This window comes from Zosterops lateralis, assembly GCF_965231275.1.
Source record: "Zosterops lateralis genome assembly, chromosome: 2".
NCBI classification, from domain to species: Eukaryota; Metazoa; Chordata; class Aves; order Passeriformes; family Zosteropidae; genus Zosterops; species Zosterops lateralis.
Genome location: NC_139763.1, coordinates 56,936,000 through 56,956,981, shown reverse-complemented (window position 1 = coordinate 56,956,981; position 20,982 = coordinate 56,936,000).

The following is a 20,982-nucleotide window of genomic DNA, read 5'->3' as shown; positions in this document are numbered from 1 at the left end:
TATTGTTATCATTTTAATAACTCCTCTTTTCAGTAGAGAGGATTATGATGTTATGCATAGAAGACAATGGTTTAAAGTGAGAAACAAACACATAAACTCACAAATACAAGGCTCCTTTTTTTTTTCTTCATGTAAATGCCTCTAATAACAAGAGAAATCAGAAAAAGAAAATTACAGAGAGCCTGTGACATACAGATTAGTTTGTCAGAAGAAGAGATATCATTTGGACTCTAGGAAAAACAGTTAAAGCTTTCAAAAAACATTTTATATTAGCAAAATTTTAATATCATATAAGAATGATTTTATTGCAAAGAAGAAGTACCCAGTTAAAAATAAATCTTGGTGCTTTCATTACCTGGAAATTTGAGAGGGTTTATTAACAAAATAAAACAGTAAAAGAGAAGCATAAGAAATAGCTTGTTACTGGATAGGATCAGGAGAGTGGTGTGTTGTAAGGAACCTGGTCCATATTCAGTTCAGCCCTGACAGTGTCTCTTTGAGATGACCTTCCATCACTTACACTGAATGTCTTAGCAGTCTCTTCAGTTATACTCAGCTGTATCATCTCAAATATAAAAACACTATAATATTTTTTTAGAGGAGTATTGCTTGTATTTTCAGCTTACCGTCATCATACAATCATGATGACAGTGGAATCACATTCTGAAGAATTTAGAAACTTAGTGTTTGAATTTATATTGAATTTTATCAAGTAGAGAGGCTTTTATATAGCCAAAGTATGTGATAATAATCTGTTCTGACTAGTGTTTTATGCTCCCTCAAGGAAGACTGTTATTTAGCCACCATTTACCTCCTGTTTTTTTTCCTCATAGAGCATAATGCTGATGAATGGAAGGTTTGTCTAGTTCAATAGAAATTGGTGGAGACGTGGGCCAATATTTCTCTTTCTCATGTGCTCTTGGAGACGACTGATCAAAAATCCACTAAGAATCACTGCCTATGCACTTGCATAGTTTTAACTTGGCCAAAAATTGGCAAAATGTTTTTGCTTATTCCACACACCTTCCTTCTTGTTTTCTTACTATATGCTGCTAAAATGTAGTTCTCTGACTTGCATTCATGTGTTCAGAAATTGACTCTATTTCATTGAAATCAGTAGCAACTCTCCTAAAAATGTAAAACTGAGATGGCAATGAGTCTACTAAAAAAGAAAAAAAAAGAGGTCACGTCTCACGGCTGTGCAGCTGTGTTCAGCCACTCTTGTAGGCCAGCCCAGTGAGGGTGAGTACACTCACCTGCTTCCTTCATGCCTACCCTGCTGTGTTGGGTTTGTGTGCACAGGTTTTGGTAGCAAGGGCCAGGATGCTGCAGAGGTAGATTCTGTGAGAAGCTGACAGAAACTTCTCCTATGCTTGGCAGAGCCAATGCCAGCTGGGTCCAAGATGAGCCCACCACTTGTCAAGGCCAAGCCAGTCAGAGATGATAGTGATGCCTCTGTGATAACATATTTAATAAGGAAAAAAAAATAGTGCACAGAGGTAATTGCACTCAGAGAAAAGCGGAGTGAGAAAATGGGAAAGGAACAACTCTGTAGACACCCAGGTCAACGGAAAAGCAGGGGAGGTGGTGCTCCAGGCACTGGAGTGGTGCTCCCCTGCAGCCTATAGTGAAGGCCCTGTCCCTGGAGCTCATGGAGGTCAATCTGCAAGGACCTGGAAATCCATGGAGAGGAGTCCGTGCTAGAACAGGTTTCCTAGTAGGACTTGTAACCTCATGGGGGACCCATGCTGGAGCAGGTTGTTCTTGACAGACTGCACTCCATGGAAAGGCATGTTTGGGAAGGATTGTAGTCTGTGGGAAGGACTCAAACTGGAGAAGTTCATGGAGAATTGTCTCCCGTGGGAAGGACCCCATGTTGAGTTAGGGGAAGGACTTCTCTCCTTGGGCAGTGGCAAAACCAAGGTGTAGTTAACTGACCATAAATCTCATTGCCTGAGAGGAGGGAGAAGGCAGAGACTAGGAAGGAGTGAGGGGTGGGGGCAAGGTGTTTCTAATATTTGTTTTACTTCTCACTATCCTGCTGTGATTTTGATTGGTAATAAGTTCCATTAATATCCCCAAGATGAATCTGATTTGATGGTAATTGGTTTGTAATCTCTCCCTGTCCTTGACTCATGACCCTTTTGTTATGTTTTCTCTATCCTGACCACCTGTGGAGGGGAGTGGTAAGGCAGAGAGAGAGGGGCTTTGGTGGCACCTGGCATACAGCCAGGGTTATGCCACCACACCTGCAATACTGCCTGTCCCAGTATTGTCCACAGGCATAGAGCAATCTTAAACACAAGACATGGGCCATGAAACCTGTAACATCCTGCATCAAAAAGCCTTTCAGGAGCTTTTCTGCATCTGTTTTCCTCGGGGCTGTTGTAGGACTTATATTCTTAGCCATCCTTGTTAAAAAAGGGCCAGTGATTTACTCTGATTTGTGTTGATTTATGAAACTCCTGTTTCAAAACCTCACTGATGACTATGGCTGATTTACGCAGTAATTGTGAGCACCAGTGTTACATGATGGCTAAATGTTTTGGAACTTCTGCCTCTGTCTCCATGGCAAAATGATACTGTGTTCACAGCAAACAGTACTAACATTTATTGAGTAGGATACATGTACCATCCTTTCAGCTAACTATCCTAGTTGTCTGGATGATCAGAACATTGATATGAACCTCAACTATTCTTTCTTACAAGTTTAAATATATTTTCTGATAATTCAAGAGCTGTTAGTGCTGTCTATAACATCAAGATGATCATAAAGTCTCCATAACATGGACCACACTTAAAATCTGTTCAGAGATACACTGCTGTTTTCAGCCCTGTGATGACTGGATGTAGATCAAATATAAGGAGAGCCATCAGCACATATATCTACTGGGTCATCCAGTGCTTTCTGCCAGAGTTTCTCTTAAAGATTTGTACCTGAATTTGTGAGAATTTGTGCAGGGATTTTTTCCTCTGTACACATGTACAAAGCTGCCACAACAGAGTGAGAATGCAGCCCATGTGAGTATGAAATCGGTGCCTGTTAAAGAAATGAAAGCACAATAAGATTCTCACTATATCTGTTACCAAGTTTGGAGAGAAAAAGAATTCTCAATACTAAAATTTATATGCTTGTATATGAGAATTCTGATTTTTTTTTTTTTTTTCCTAAAGTGCTTTGTATACAAAAAAAAGATGGATGGCTAAGATTAACACTTGCAGGTAATGAAGTCTGAAGAATTCTGAACACGATCCATCAAGAATTATATTTGCAGTTTGTAGGCACTTTTAAATAATTCATTTTCTGCACTTCATGTATTTGTTCTACAGGCAGCTGTTAAAAACATTTAATGCTGATTTCTGCTTTAATGTATTTCTCCTTGTAGATACAAACTAATCTAAGTTTTGTAAATAAGTAATCCAATGAGCTTTGGGGAACTTCCAAGTGCTAACATCAGTTGAGATTTTTTTTTTTAAATAAGAGTTCATAATTAATATAAAATCATGCCTTTTAAAAATTATTTTTGGGATGAAGAAACTGATATGGAAAAAAAGGAAAACTTTCCTGTTTCCTTTTGAAGTCTTCTGTAAGGCTCAGAACACATGTTTGGAAATTTTGAAATGTCCAGATGTGGTCCTTCAGCCCCTATTCTTCCTGGTGCAGAGATGAAAGAAAGCTAACTCTTCAATTTCTTCTGGTGAGAGCTTGCCTGAAACAACTCTGAAGTAGAAACAACTGCAGGATCAGATGCTGGGATGGGAAACAGAGATGAGAAAGAGGGAGAATTTGGATAAAGTGCTAGGAGTAAATAGGCAGGCAGAGGGGAGAATAGAAACAATCAAGCTGTATCAGCTGAATCTCCCTGAAGGCAGACAACCCCTGATGGGCCAATTACTTCATCTCAGCAGCAGGAGACAGACATTTTCTCTGGATCCTAGGCTAGTAATACTTTAATGTTGCTGAAACTTGTTGTCAGGTGGCTGCACATAACACAGCTGTGTTCAGAGATACAATTTATGCCTAACAGTGATTGAAAACCACTCATCCATGGAAGATGTGGTACAGAAACAGACCAGGCAAGACTTCTTTGACAAGCAATGTAGGCTGCAACAGATGAGCAAATTCTGATTCCTGTACTTGCTGGGAGGCTGAGGGGAGAGAGGAATACTATGCCTGTACTAGTAAATAAATGGGTTCATGGCCTCTGCCTCTAGTTCTGAGGCCAAATGCATTTAAATGGCACAACACGTTGTAACCATGCAGCAAAGGTCACACCAAAGCGACGAGCCTACACCTGAACCAAAGTAAAATGGAGTAGTCCTTGTCTTCGGCTATCCTTGAGCTGTGCCTGACATTGTCTGGGAAAGAGGTAGGTGCTTGGCCCAGGACCCAGCCCCTTGAGAGCAGAGGAGCAAGAAGCAAAACAATATGCATGGCTTCAGTGTGTGCCCAGCTGTTTGTGCCCTAGCCATTTCTTGATACACACACAGAGATTACCAGAAAGTTCATGACTGTTGGGATCCTTTCTCCACAGTGGTAGTATCAGATGTGTGTTGTCTGTGCCATGATTACACACCTTAAACTACAGAATTGCCACTAAAAGTGTATTTAGATTAAATGCAGGGAGTATTCTCCCATGCATGGACAGACATGCACAACAGAAAACTTATCATGCTACACAACCAGTTATACCTAAGTTGCTTGCAACCTTTGTTAAAAGTGAAAAAAAAAAAAAAAGCTTATATACAGGATGAATGTGAATAGCAGCATATTTATTTATAGTTATTCTGTTTTAGTGGAGGGAGCATTTTGCCTAACTGAAATGAAACTCCCATGCAGTCTTAGATAAAGACAATGTGGAGCTTTAAGAAAGATATATCCTCCTGGCCCATAAAACAACACTATTGAATACATATCCTCACAGGCCCAATTGCAGTGTCTAGAATGCAGTTTGGAAACATCTGGTTAGTTGAAGAAGTTTATATGATTTATATTACAAAATCGTAGAACTGAATATTTGAAAATATTTGGTGTGCAATACTTGATGAGAACTTTTCAGTGTGAGTTATGGTAAACCATTTGTTAAATGCTCCCTTTCAAACTATTTAGTTAGAAAGGAAATTTTCATGAGCAATGGAGTCTCAGTGGCCAGGCAGTGACATTATTTCAACAGAATCTCAGAAATGAGTAACATATATCACAGAATTTTCTAAAATACATAACACTATGAAGAGAAACTTCTTTCTTCTTGTCCCTTTTTGTGTGCCTTTCTTTTTCCACAAAGAAAGCTTCTCTTTTAACCTGATTTGGAAAGTTCTAGAAGCATTCTTTTGAAAAAGTAGTTTTTTACAAATCATTAAGAGTCGTTTTGGAGAATCCATGGAAATAAGTTTTTCTGGAAAATAGTTCGTTTAAAATATTTTAGTTGTTTCATAAATATTTAGTTATAGAAAAGCTTGTAGGGTATGTGTATTTGTAATATTTGTAGTTTAACAGGCCACTTCTGTTGGGTGGTTGATTTATAAAGTCACCTGATAGTATTTTTGGTTTCTAAAATAAGGAATCTTGGTGGAGACTATTTATTTAAATTGTGGTATAACTAATTATACAGCAACATGAAACGTTTTAGCTGAAAAAAAGAGAAATGTTACTTTTCCAAAAATGGTTAAGAAGAGGAATTTGTTCTTTGTATGTTAAATGTAAACTTTTTCAGCAGTTTAACAGTAAAAAGGGAGCATGTTTTCAACTATTAAACTGAACTATAATTACATATCCAAGGCTTTTCTCAGGAATGAACAGAACATAACAAATTGCAGTTCTGAACTGTAAATACCATGAGACAAGACACAGCTTGTGTATAAATTGTATATTAAGAACCAGAAGGTGGTATTAGCTCTAATCCATCAAGGTCAGAGCCACCTGTGTCTCCCTCTTGACTCTTTCCTTGCTTCATTAGTTGCACAGCAGCCCAGTGTTGAAGGCACAGTGCCATCTCTCCCCTTGAGTGGTTATAGCTACTATCTCCTTCCACAAGGAAGCTGGTCTTACAGTACTTGTGCCGTAACCTAAGCTAATGAGTAAAATGCTGATTTTACCATCTTTTCAAACAATGTCTGTGCTCAGAATAACATATTCATATGACTGCACAGACAGATGTACCCACCATTTTTGTTTCTTATATATTATATTTTGTTCTTATTCATACCCAACATGTTTTACTCACAGAAGAACAGAAGTAGTTACCTAGAGAGATCTGTTTACCTGTGGAAGGACAGGTACCTTCCTGCACGAGATAACCTACTTATTTGGTCTGAGTTGTCCTTCCCAGGTTTCAAAGGCTGTATCTAAACAATGTGACCAAAAAGTTCTTCCCATTTGTCATGTCAAGGTGTGTAACAGTCATGCCCTGACTATGCTGTGGGACAAGACTTGGTGATATTCCCTTTTAGTCAACTCATTGGAGAAAATCAGGCATGTAGATAAGGCAGGAACAGCAATGAGCCCCGTTATATCCCAGTAACTACACTCTCCTGTCTCCTTAGGTGTAATCAATGTCACAACTTTCCATTGACTATATAGGAACCTTGGAATGCTAATCTCAGAAGTGCAAGCTCCAGAACTAGTTAAATATCTTCTGTGTCACAAAGGTAAGGGTATCTTCAAACTATTACACTTCAATTTCATTATTTTCTTTTTCTTCTCTCTGTTACCAATAATTTTTTACATGAGTCTACGTACTGGAAGTGGCCCTTGCAGAGCTATCCAAATGTATTAAGGGACAAGACAGTACAAACTGGTACTTATATTAATATAATGTGCTCTGGGTACAGTTTATGCTGAGTATTTTTAGGGAAAAAACCCCAACAATTTGGCAAAACCAAAATAACTGCACTGTCAATGGATATAGTGAATACTTCAGAGATGATCCAGCAGTGCCTCCTCTGCCATGCAAACAAAGTGCTCTGAATGCAAAGGATGGTTCTACTCTGGGGTGATCCCTCCATGTCAGTTTTGTGGTCAGTCTGTTGTCAAAGAAGTGTAGTGTTGCCGATCAAAACCAGGGTTGGCTTTCAATTCAATGTTCACCATTTCCACAGGAGACAAAGGATTTATTATTTTTTTTTTTGCTTTCATAGCATTGAACCAAGCTCCATTATAGGATCAGTGGGGCATGATTTAACTATAAGCCACCTAATCTTTTTTCCCTCCCTTTTAGTGGGCTTGAGATATAACATTGCCATTAATGGAAACAGTATAGGAGAGAAAGCTTTTTAGGGCACAAATGAAAAGCGAGGCAATGCAATAATAAACCTGTCTTTTCACGTCTGTATCTAGAAACACAACACTTTGCTCGGATTTAATTTTTGTTTTATTACTTAAATATGCATTGTCAGGGCTTACATAATGTTCTTAACTTTGTATTTTCACAACGGGGATTTCATGCCTTCTGTATAATTGAAATGTGTAAAATTACCGTGAAATCTTACTGAAGCATATGCTGAATTTAATATGCATAATATTTTAATTTTTCTACTGAGAAAGAAAAACACTTAGTAGTGTTAGTATGAAACTTAGATATTGTACAACCCCCCATAATTTATTCTATCTGTCCCTGATTTGTGGAAGATTCTGAATATTTTTATTTATTATGTGCACAATAAAAAACTTCGCATTCACATTAGGTGTTATTGTGGTTTGCCTTACTCACAAATATGAGGTACCAGTTTTAACTTTCAGACCCAGTATCTCTGATTTGTGAGTGAACATGCTCTTGTTTTCTCATGCCCAGTGCTATAGCCCAGATCATGTATTTTCTGGGTAGAAATCTCAATGTCTCTTCAAATATGGGTGTAACTCACTCCATAACTTGGTTATGACTACACTCAGATGCTGTCAGCTCCTATTTTTTGTGCATGGCTGCTGTGTCTGCAGTCCTTTCAGGATGCTGCATCTTCTCTTCATTTTGTTCCAGGGAAGGGCAGCAGATTTCAGAGGGGATATGAGGACAGTGATAGATAGCATCAGGGGGATTAGCTGCAAGGTAGGGCACGTCTAAACATTTTGAAATACAAGCAGGAGGAAAGTGCTGTGAAGAAAACTACAGAGATGACAATGAATGGGAGAAAACATCAATTGTATTATTTTTAGGAGAGGTTGGTGTCATGGTTTAGGAATGGTTTTCCTCAATTTAATAATTCCACTAAAAAGAAGAACACAAACTTCTCTCCTCCCTGCTCTGGTGGGAGACACAAAAGACAGAAATGATGATTTAATGGAAAAAGCAATGAGATAAGAAGCTGAACAGTAGCAGCAACAATACTGATAACAAGAGTATAGAAAAGAGAGGATGATTTACGTGCAGAACCAAGCTGAGACAATAGACAAGATGGATCCTACATGCCTATGCCCTGACTGCAAGCTCATCTCATTCTCCTCTCCAGAAGAAATCCCTTACTTCCACACCCTAGTGATGACATGAGGTGGTGTAGAATAAAACCTAGACCTGTCCACATGGCTGCAAAGTCCACCCCCTCACGGCTACTGCGAAACAATTATCTCTGTCTTGCCCAAAATGAGGACAGTTGAGAAGCATGAGAAGGTAACATGGAAAGCTAGCTGAAGGAAAAGATTAAGAAAAAGAAAGTATGTGTGAAAATGGGATCCTCATGTATCAGCGAGGATCTGCTGCAAGATATTTTGAAGTTAATGGCTGTGATTCAACTGGGTCTATAATGATAAAACACACAATACAAATAAGTATATCATTGGACCCTTTACACTTGGTTCTAGATAGATGGAAAAGAAGAAGCCATGTATACTAAAATTTGATAGAGTTTCTGGTAAGACTTGAGATATGAGAAGAAAATAGGAAGGATTTTAGGATGTGCATTTGTTTTGTGATGAATTTCAACTGAGAAAAATAAATAGGACAATAAGGTTTACTTAGAAAAGGAATCAGAGAAATATTAAGTAATTTTGGATATAAAAAGGCCAGTGGTTGAAGTTTTATCTAATTTCCTTTTATTTAAGGGCAAGAAAATTTACACAAATAAACATAAAATATTTTCTATATTTCTGATTCTGGATTTATATAATTTATGTTTCAGTTGTGTTCATTGTTTCCAAGTAAATTAGGTTATTTAACTAGGAGATTGCAGACATTTAAGTAATGATTTATTTAGACTGTCCTATGCATACGTAATAAATTTTACATCTTTATTGTGCTAAGCTGAGAGCTAGGCTGTGCACTGTGGGCTTTATTTTAATGAAGTTCAATGGCAGAGTTTGGAAAGCATTCAGATCACTGGGGAAAAAGATAGAAGTCACAAGGTAAAAAAAGCAAGCAGTTCTCATAGAAGTTTCATTTATAAATAGATATGTATGGCTGATTCTTCTTAAGTTTATCTGTTATTGCTAACTTCACATTATGCAGCCATTTAGACTGGATGTATGAAGATTCTTTTAAGATTAATAAGAAGATAAGAGATATACTTTTTTTTTTTTTTTTTTTTTTTTTTTTTTTATCAGAGGGACTGCATCTAATTCTGTGGTGACAACTGACGGGACTCTACTTATGTCATTTTCAATGCACTTTTTGAACTGTCACTATATACTTATTGGAAGTATTACATTGTACCCCCAGATGACTAAGAACAACAAATTTATGGGATCATCCTTGCCCCTGTAGCTTTAATGTTTTTATTGTAGCAAAGCCATAATAGACACATTGATTGCTCTGTCCCAAAGTACACATATCAAGTCTTACACACTTTTGTTGATTAAGGGTTTTAAATCTAATAGTTTATAACTAGTGATTGGATGGTTTTGTTTGGAAGTGACCACTAAAAGTTACCTAGTTTAATCCCTCCTACCATGAATAGGAACTTCTTCAACTAGGCCAAGTTGCTCAGAACCCCATCCAGCCTGACCTTGAACACTTCTAATGATGGAGCATCCACAACTTCTCTGGACAACTTGTTCCTGTGTCTCATTCACCATCAGTGTCCTACTCCTGCTGGCCACACCATTGCTGACACAGTCCAGGATGTCATTGGCCTTCTTGGCCACCTGGGCACAGCTGGCTCATGTTCAGTGGCTGTCCATCAGCTTCCCTCGGGCCCTCCCGTAGAAGTCTTGTAGGACAGCTTGGATGACCATATGCTATTCCTGCAGACAAAAGCAATTCTTCCACCTTTGAGTAGGTGCCAGGCAGTATTGGAATTGTAACATGAAAAAATGATTGAAAATATTTAATGAAGCACACTTTTTACTGGAAACCAAATCTTTGTTGGAACTGGATTTTTCATTTGGAACATGTCCATTTCAAGAAAGGAAGAGGCTGAACAAACAATTTTAACTTTTATTCTTATTTTGCTAACACCGAGTGTTTTGTTTTGGAATACATATTTTTTATTTATCTCATTTTGGTTAGTGTATCACATGATATCTGTTTTTTCATACCTATTTTTGACATTAAAAATGGAAATTTTCAATGAAGTCTTCAAGAACTTTTTACTGAGACTCCTTTGTTTTTTAATTTCACAACAGCTTACAAACACTTTCTTCTCTTTAATATATTAGAATTTTTTCCTTCTGATAATTTAAAGAAATTCTCAGCTCACAGAGGTCTTGTGCTTGAACTACAATGCTGTATATAATTTTAATGAAGATGAATCGATGAATCTTTTTTATGACACTTGTACCTTGGATCTTGGCTTTTTTGCTATTTATGGTTTGTGTACCTGAGTAATTGTATTTTTTTTCGGTACTAGGCAGTTGCAGTAAAGGCAGACTACTTGCATGCATGTATATATATATATGTATGTCTATGTATAATCAGTATTCTGGCCCTCTGACAGGCTTATATCTGTATGTGTGTGTGTTTGTTCATTTTCACAGTTTGTTTTTTGCAGCCAATGACCTGTAGGCCACAATCTGGCCTTGGGATAAATTAGATATATATTGGCTACTTCTTTCTGTTATTCTCTTTATATTGAGGATTCAACAACAAGGCTTCTCTTATGGCATTATGACAATATATTTTTTGCTTTGTTAAGGTAAGAGTTTAGTATAAACAGAAGATCAGGCATCATAAAATTAATAAAAATTAGATAATTTGAGATAAAGATTCGTGGTCCAGTATATTTTGAAATGTTTTTGCATTTCTGCAAAACATATTTTCTCTTGTCTAGATCTCTGGCATGTATTCATAGTTGTGAGAGACTATCCTGATATCAGATGGGAGGGAGTCAATTTTATTCCTAGTGGCTAATGCAGTACTGTGTTTTGGATTAAGTATGAGGATATTGTTGATAACATGCTGATGTTTTGTTTATTGCTAAATAGTACTTACTCTAAATCAAGGAATTTTCAGTTTCCCATGCTCTGCCAGTGAGTAGATGCACAAGAAGCTTGGAGTAAGCATAGCCAGGATAGCCGATCCAAACTCAAGTGGATATTCCATTTGACAGTCACTGGGATGACCAGTAGTGCACCAGGTCTAGAATACATCCCAGGGGCTCCAATCTGAAGTTAAAGGAGGGTGGTCAAGAGACAAAGCTGTGATACAGATCAGGGCCAGAGACAGTACTGGAGAGCTGAGCTGCTGTGGGGCTTCTGGAGCACAGACTAACAGCTCTGGGAGGCACCAAAATGCTGTCCTGGGCCATGGGCAGGGGGGCCGCAGCATGGAGGTGACTGGGAGGGGAGATGAAATCTGTGAATGACCCCAGGGTCCTAACACTGTCATGGATAGATCCTGAGCTCTTATTTCAAGAACAGTGTGTGCCTCTGGAGCTATATCCCAAGTTCAGTATGTGAGGCTCAGCTTCCATTACTGGAATCTGCATGTAAAATAAAGGACTAAGTTTGCTGGTAGAAAGATGAGATATGATCTCTTATCAGATAATGAAATCTAAAGCTATCTTAAAATTTGCATTTATAAGATTTCACACCAGGTGTTCCATAGTCTCCTTTGGGACATAAAACTATTGAATCCTGGCAAAGGGTGCTACCATTGATTTTAAGATTAATCTAAAACTTGAAATTTCTGTATCTCATAACTTTCTATAAGAAAGTTGAAGCTACTCTTTTTAATTTTTTATTTATTTATCTATTTATTTATTTATTTATTTTATTTTTAATCCTTAACATCTATTTTCAGCTTTCTTTCTTCAGATAATTGTAGGTATCCAGGCAGCTATCTATCTAATAGACTTTTTTGGTTTCAAATATATGTATTTAAACTGCTTTCCTCCATATGGATTTATGCATCTGACATTCTTATATCCATTCCTGATGGATATATTTATCTATAGTGTACCCTTTCCATTTATTTTTTGTTTGCTTCTTTGGAAAAAAAATTGTAATTCTATGCATTCTTGTCTGAGGCATATGGGAAAAGAATAGTGCATATGCTACAAATATAACTGAGGCTTTAGCTGAATTCTCTCGAATCTTTTTTAATTCTCTTCCTAATAAATCTTCCACCAGGATAACCTACAAAATTGCAGAAGAACACCCTGAAATCAAAAGAGACAAGGCAAATGCAAAAATGATTTTCAGTAACAATTGCTGGATGTATGTTATATTATGAAATATGATGAGATGCTGTGCATTTTTTTAAAAAAACACACATTACATTCCTTTATATTCTTCCACTGCACTTTATCACTGTCTCTTTTAAAGTAAAAATCACTCTCTGGTGGTTCTGATCCAAGTGTTATGATTTGTTTGTGTTTGCTATAAGCTTGCCCTCAGCTATCAAACTAATGGGCCTAAGTGTATATTTAAGTACCTAAATCATCAGGCCTAAATGCAGATTTTTTTCTTTAAGCACACTATACTAAAATTGATTTCCTTAAAATATATTTATAAAATCCAGACTCAGAGTATATAATGTTTCAGTTTTACTAAAAATGGTATTATTAAATGCTGTGTTTTCAGTGTAGATCTCTCACATACACTTTGTTTTGTATAAATATGATTTGAAAGTTGCACGTAATAATGCTCTTTAGAGGCCAGAATGTTTATTATTCATGGCTATTACAATCAATTCGTTTATAACAGAGTTTTGCACTTGATAGTTAAGAGTTGTAGCTTTTGCAATTAATGAAAGCTGAGAAGGGTTGTTTTTCTGACTCTTCTATACAAAAAATATTCATAAGTCGATGCTAAAGAGATGAGATACTTTCCTTTTCACTTTTCTTTTGTTCTGAACATCATGGCACTGAGTGCACACAATTGCAAATATATCTTGCCTGGGTTGTCAGTAGTTATACAACAAAGAACAGTCTGGAGAGCTGGCTTCTGCTTTTACAGTTTAATGATGCCACATCAGATCTGTAAAATGCTCTCTGTTTTACATAAGGCAGAGACAGATGCCCAAGTTAGGATCCCTTACAGTCTAGAGAGTCTTCTGCTGCATCCCAAGTCTCTGAATCTAACATAGAAAAGGAACATGTGTGGAACCCTGAATTGCTAGTAGGTGGTAGAACATTTTAACTCTTACATTGTGTTAATTCTAGGATGACCAAACTAGCAATCTGAGACAAGAACAGAAAGCAGTTTGCATATTATTACACAATAGATTTTGAAGGGGTTCTCTTTAGGACTTTGGTTTGATATGCTTGACCAAGTGGTACAAACACTGGGCAAAGATATTCCTGTGTTTATTTGCAGTCTCTGTCAACGTTTCATTGTTTTGCACCTGTGTGGCATTCCACTCTTAAGGGAAAGGAAGCACACAAGGTTTATAGATGCTCATGATGAAAAGGTATGATAAAAGTCATAGGGTCAACAAAAACTTACAAAGTTTTATAAGTAAATTGGACACTTGACATGGAAATTGATACTTTTGTCCCTGATCTCTCCATATAAGCAAGAGGCAGTGGATTTTGAGGAGAGGGGTATGGTGAAAAGGAAGAGAGAGAGGGAGGCAGATTAAAGAGGGAGAGAGAGAAAGAAAGGAAGAGTGAAAAAGATATCAACAATCTTAGGTCCAGTATCAATCCAGCTGAGATGTTAAGGCTCTTATGACCCTTAACCTGGGCTCTGTGAGGGTACATTTTTAGAGATAAGTTTTCCACACCCTGGAGATATGTTTCTCACTTTCTATGTAAATTAGTTATCATGCATAGTCTATTCTTTTAGACCTTTATAGAAATGGGTCAGAAGGTTTTGTGGATGTTTGGTGGTCTTGATCATCCACTGTAGTCCATGTCCACTTCTTGACCTCATTCCTGAGCTTGCACTGCTACTGTGTTGTGCTTATCTCCAGGAGCCAGAACAAGGTTGTCTGTCCCAGGAAAGTGCTGCTCTCTGTATAACTCCCTTCTCCAGTCACATCTTGCTCTTTCTCACAGCACATTATTATCAACCATCCTTGGCTGGCCCTGCAGCTGCAGGTGTTTGAGGCATACACAACAGCCCCCATATCTTCTAAGCTGCTACAACCTCCTTCATCTCCAAGACCTTTCCTAGGTAGCAAAGCATCCCTTTCATGGAGTACTTAACTGCCTCACTGATTGCAAGCTATTTACAACTCTTGGCTTGTTGACCAGCAAGAGAGTTCTGGGCCTCCTACCACCCTCCACATTTATCAGGGTTGCAGTAAATTATTTAGTACCTACTTTTCATTCATTTGCTGAAGCAACAGTAGCCCTGTGACTTTCATAGGTGCTAGAGTTATATTTTTACTAATAATCAGTAGATAGGATAGAGTCAGGGAGAAAAGAAATAATACAAGTACTTTGCACTGTACTGTTTTTTTTTTTTGTTTTTTTTTTGTTTTTTTTTTTTTCCTCCTGGGAAACCAGGGTTTTTTTGTGTTTTCAGACAGTTTGTCATTTGTCACTCATGAGAAAAAATGCAGGTGGAAAGAAAGAAAGAGAGGCATTGCATAGATTAAGGCATGTCATTCACTTTAGCAATTTTACTTCTGTTTTGCAGCACAGGCGATTACTTTTTCTTGGAAAATCAAAATGAAAGTTCAGCATAGACAGTGAGGAATACAATAGGAATACTGTAAAGACCTGAGAGATTGTTTAGTTTGATTAACTTTGAGAAATACCCCAGTCTTCAATAAATATGACTTAAATGTGGAAATCATTATTATTGGTGAACAACAGTGAACTTGTGGCTTCATTGTGTCTCTAGACATGCATGGAAAGGAAGGATCTATTTGTTGTTGCAGACCATGTTGTTGCAGACCATGGTTGGGTGAGTTATATAAGTGGACCATATAGCAACATTGAAATCCTGTATTTTCTGCCCAAGATTCCCAATTAAGTCCACACCAAAAGACTTAGAATCACGTTTATTTTTTTAAACGAAAAGTGTTGTGGTGTGTTTTTGGGTTTTACCAGTTTCTGTATGCATCTGTTCTTTGTTTTACAATGGTTTGCCCCATACCCCCATGTTAAACCCATCTTGGTTTCCCCTGAGCAATTGTCTGGTGTCAATCACAATTATGGGTCCTGTCCATCACTTTACAGCCTCGCCTTGAAGTCTGGAAAATTCTAGTGAAGACGTCAAGTGATTGGCAGGAACCCTGTTCTTCCCTCCCCTGGATTTATCGATTGGTGCTATTGACTGTCATGTATGTTCTGGGTCACTCACCCCACCTTCTGGATCAGTTCCAGGCTGTCCCCTTCCCCTTTCCCCACCCCCATATTAAGGTTTGGTACAAGGGAGAAAACTGGCTTTTGTGGGTTCTCTCCCTGGGTGTGTACAAGTCCACAAGGGCTTAATAAACCCCAGTTGAATTTCTCACAAGAGTCCTCTCTTCTTCTTCACCATTGCTCACGCTTCTGCCAAAGTCAAGAACCCACAGGATCAGGAAGTATCTCAGCATACAGAACTGTACCTTTCACTGTGGCTCTGGTGCTGGAGCTGGCCAGAAACAGGATATGGGTTCCCGAAAGATGCACCGCACCACTGCAGAAAAGTAAATATTTATGCTCTAACACATTATAAAGAAAATAAACTGAGAAAAGGACACTAGAAAAGATAGAAACACAGCAGTCAATGTTTTTGTAATTTTGCTTTATGAAGCAAAATTACAAAAATATTGTAATTAAAACTAGATATGGTGCTCAGAAAATCCAAAATCTGCATAATTTTCCCATCAACAAGATCTAATATTTCGTTCCCTCTGTCCTTGTGTGAACACAAATGGTGATTTTAGGAATCGGTATGAAGTTTTTAAAAAGTCATTCAACTGTATTCTTCTATGTCTAAATGATTATATTCTCTCCCACTATATCTACAGAAAAAAATCTTATTATAGTAACAGCGATGTGTTGGCTTCTGTGTTAATAATCTAATTTGCTTATTCAGTCCTTTATTGGTTAAGATAAGAAACCTTGTAATGGCAGAGTAATTTAAGTGGTTCCATTAGTCTCTTTTGAAGGAACCATTGATTTTTAATGCTCTTGCTTCCTAAGCTCATTTTGCCAAGGTTTTATTTACCATTAGCTTCCAATCCTAGCATGTTAATGTATTTATTAACCTCTGGAATCCTGTAAGAGTCTGCTTTAACAAAACCAACAAGCAAAACAAACTGTTTGGCTTGGACTTTACATGCTCCATGCAAAGTCTAATTCAGGAACATTCATATTTCTGAAATTAAAGAGCCTCTGTGTTTCAGGAACACTGATACAAGGAGACTGCAGAACACTACAAAGAGAGATGAATTTTTCTATGTATTTTCCAGCCCTTCCCATTTTTTTGGCCTGGTCATCAACCAGACCTGCTAAGAAATACTATTCTTTTTTTACCTCGGTACATTTTATAATAACAATTCATAGTCTGGCATTCATCCAGACAGAGGGTTCAAAGAGGACTGGTTAAGCAGTAAATTTAGCCCTCCTCCAATCATTGCATTATTTCCAAGACTGTACAATTGTCATGTAAGAGGGAAAAGTATGGAATTAATAACTACTTTAGACAGTTGCTTTCCTTGCCCAAATCCTGCCACATAGCAGCCATTTGTTTCATTCTGCAAACTCACATAGAAACTCCTTCATCTTCAACTGGCAACGGCTGAGGGTGATTTGAGAACTGTGGAAAAAAATGCAGACTCCCTCCACAGGTCTCTCAGCCCTTGTGCTCTTATTATTATAAGTGGATTATTTAAATCTTATTATAAGTGGATTATCTAAATCTCATGTAGAAAAGGAGTAATTTTTGCCAAGCCCTGAACACAAGGGAAGAAATGACATAGCTCTTACTGGACAACCTGAAAGGTGGCAGAATGTATGTGTCTGCAGTCCCCATGTTCTTTGAAAATTAAAGGCTTTTCTGCAATGCTATTACAAATACCCATCTGATATTAGGGTTAACCTCGTATCTATTATTTTATAAGTATTTGTCATCTTACAGTAAACAGTAATAGGTTTTCTGGGAAGGAAGGGAATGGAAGATCTTCACTGCCTCAACCCTTACATGCTTTATGATGTGGCTCCTGTTTAAAAGGGACCGATGACCTTTAGAAGTGGAGATCAGAAGTTTGCTGTCATGGAGCATGACAAAAGTATGTAAACATGGCCTTTCTTGAATCTGTATCTGGTATTATAAAACTTTGTTGCTGGCTGGTCTCAATGCTTACATTTCAGTAGAAAACATTGACAGAATTGGGCCTTGATCTTTATTTCAAACTTTTTGTTGGCCTGGGTAACTGACAGTATTGCAGCCTCTTTAGATAAAGCCGAGAGAATCAAATTCCCAGCTGCAATCACATCTCTCATAAAGGCTAAGAACTGGCATTGCTTACTTCACACTTTAGAAGGAAAGTGGAACAAATGGACATACTTTTTGCTGAATTCAGTGACTTTTGTTTTGGTAGATGTGAGTGCACCCAGTGATTAGTCTCTTCAGGAGGTGTCTGAAATACAAATTTGCATGTTTGTAGAACAGTTACTGTGGTGGTCTGCATATCCAAGATGGGAGCTCCTAGTGCATGCATAAAGCTTTCAAAATGTAAAAATCCTAGTGGTACAGAATCTTACTCTAATGCAGATGCCTTAAGTTAGATGAATCATATCCCTAAGAGTTCCTGTTTCTCTTCATTGCCTGGAAAGAGAATGAGAAGGTTTAGACAGAGATGTCTTTTTGATAGGTAGGATACATCCCACTCCAGGTATCCAGAAGGTGTGTTTCTGGATCTTGCTCTTGATCATGTAAATTAACAGTCCAGGTGCTCAAAGATATTTAAATTGCAGTAAGTGCCAACTGGGGGCAGGAATTTGGAAGTAGGTACTACAGTCATGGTGTCCAAATGACATTTGTTGGATTCGATTAGACATTCCTCATCCTCAAAGAGCAGCTGGGAAAAATGGAAAGAATTCATTTACTCAATGCATAGACAAAACAGGGCCAAACAGCTCAACATCTGGAACCAAGAAAGGCGCATATGGGGTCAGGGTGTAATGTAGCATTTTTATGAACAAGAGGATTCTCAAAATCTAAATTAAATAGCCTAAAATGTGAGCACATTAATTGGTTTAATTTAAAATGAGTCTTGCTCAAAAATGAATCCTTTAGTTTCAGTGATAGTCTCTTTTCTTTAAATGAATCCATGGACATGAGTTTATCACTGGCTGACAGTTACAAGCTTCTGTTTACTGATCTCTGGCACATGTCTGTTTCTTTTTAAATTAAATGTTCATTATTACCCTGTTCTTCAGGGAGCTTTAAGTCATCCTCACAGATTACCCACCATTCAGTGCTGCCTAATTCTTATTGAAGTCTTTGGATTGCTCCAAAACCCTTCTGCAAGAGCAAAGAGATTTAGAAAGAGTTAAGTTTTAAATGCTGTAGAGGAAATCAGTGCCTGTGAGCCTTGGCCTCTTCTTTTTCAGCGTCTAAATCCCAGCTTCTGACTCTACAGATGGTACTGACAGGCTTAGCTGTCTCTCAACTAATTTGCATTGAATAGGTGTCTGGTTGGACCAAACTGATATTAACTAATTTCTTTCCCTTCAATGTAAGAATAACTGTTGAAATTCAATCTTTCATGACAGTTCAGAAAGCATGTCAAATTTCAACTATTTTTGATTAACTCATTTATTTTTGTTTAAAAGGCTCATTCATAGTGTAAGTTTCCATGTTTCTGCTATTTTGTTGTTATCCCATTCCGAGGATTTATTTGACAGTTTTAAAATCCAGTGCTGAATTAAGGTGAGTTATTTAAATAAATAAAATAAATAAATAAAAAATAAAAGCTTCACAGTTTATGAGCTTCTGATTATTCTTTCCAACGTTTCAAAATAATTATTCCTTGAATATTACTAAACTGCATAATATCCAATAAATTTATATAGCAACAGAAAACAATCCTCTGGATTTGTGGTGTCTTGCTGTTTGTGCTAAATTTGTTCACTGCAGGAGTCACAAAGTCATGAGGTGAAAAATACTTTGAAATACTTTCAAACTCTGAGAGGTATTTTCAGAAAGCTTTGATTAAATAGAAAACATGGTATATGATTTCTTGATTTAATGACTGATAGATTTTCAAGGGTTTTTTTATTCTTTTTAATTAAACTTGTATTAGACACAGAGTGCTCTGAGGTATAGTGAATGATCTTGTCAGAAAATGAAGCTTAGGACTATTGGATCAGCTGGTATCATTGCTGGAAACTCTATTACCTTTTAAGAAAAGCATGCACCAGCTTGCTCTGAGCTAGCACAAAGTTGGAGAATAGCGACAGACTTCAGACTGTTCAGTATTTTTACACCAAACCAAACCAGTGATGATGTGGAGATAAAACAAGCTAAACCTCTTTTAAATTTTTTTAAAATTGTAATTAGCATTTCCAAACCTGAAAGACATTTTTCAAGGAAGTGAAATTAATTTCATAATAAGAGGATGAAAAACAAATGTTAGATTTTGAAGACACATTCCATAATGTTCTTCTTACTTTTTAGCATTACAGGAATTTCACTTATATTTTTCATTGTTCATTACTTAGAGGTAAGCAGATATTTGGCTTTCAGAAGTACAAAGTCATTCAATTGATGAACATCATCAGGCAGCAGAATTAATTAGGAAACAAGCTGGAAATATTTTTAATTCTAGCTTGGTAATAAATGCTGGGAACAAGAAGAGGAATATACAGATTAAAAAAATTCAAACCAGCAAACCCACTTTATCTTTCATTGAAAAACACCAAGAATAAAAATGTAGTAGTATATGTTTCATTTTATTTTTTAAAATATTGCTAAAATATAAGTAAATTAGACCCAATCCTTAATCTTCAATATACATTTTAATGTTGAAAAACAGGCACTGCAGTTTCTATCTTAAGTTAAATAGATGAGTTAAAATACTATGGCAAAAGGCATACAACAAGGAAATTCTGTCAGCAGGTCTTTCATGTCTTGGCAGTAGCATATAAGTCAGTAAAAACAGAACAAGAACACTTCATCTTCTCATTTCTGTAAACTCAGTTACAGAGGAGCAAATATGTCACAGGTCACTGCATGGTCTTGGCTCTAGTCCAATGTACATGGCAATAAGGCATAACCCCAATTTATCAACAGCATGATCTCTGGCTAATATGTCACAAAGTCCATATGATGACAAGAAATTCAATATAATTCTAGAAGGGGGCTGTGGTGCTGCACCATGTAGTGATCAAGTCTGCCATTTGTTGAAAGGACTCTTCAGGGCAGTAGAACTCAGGCAGAACAAGAAACTTTCCATTACAGATACTTTGCGAGAGGAAATCAGACCTATTTACTCAAGGCTATAGTAATATAAACAACATGGCTAGAAATGTGAGGGTGGTTTTGTGTGTCTGTGTGCATGAAAGTATTGTACTCAATGCCTCTTGAGTGAATTTATGACATTGTATTAGACAAGAAATATATGATATCATGTAACTTATCTGCCTTATTCCAGTTTATCTAATGCATTTTTTTCCAGCCTGGATAAACATAATTGCCTCTCCCAAGCAGTCTGTGGGCTAGCATGGTATTAT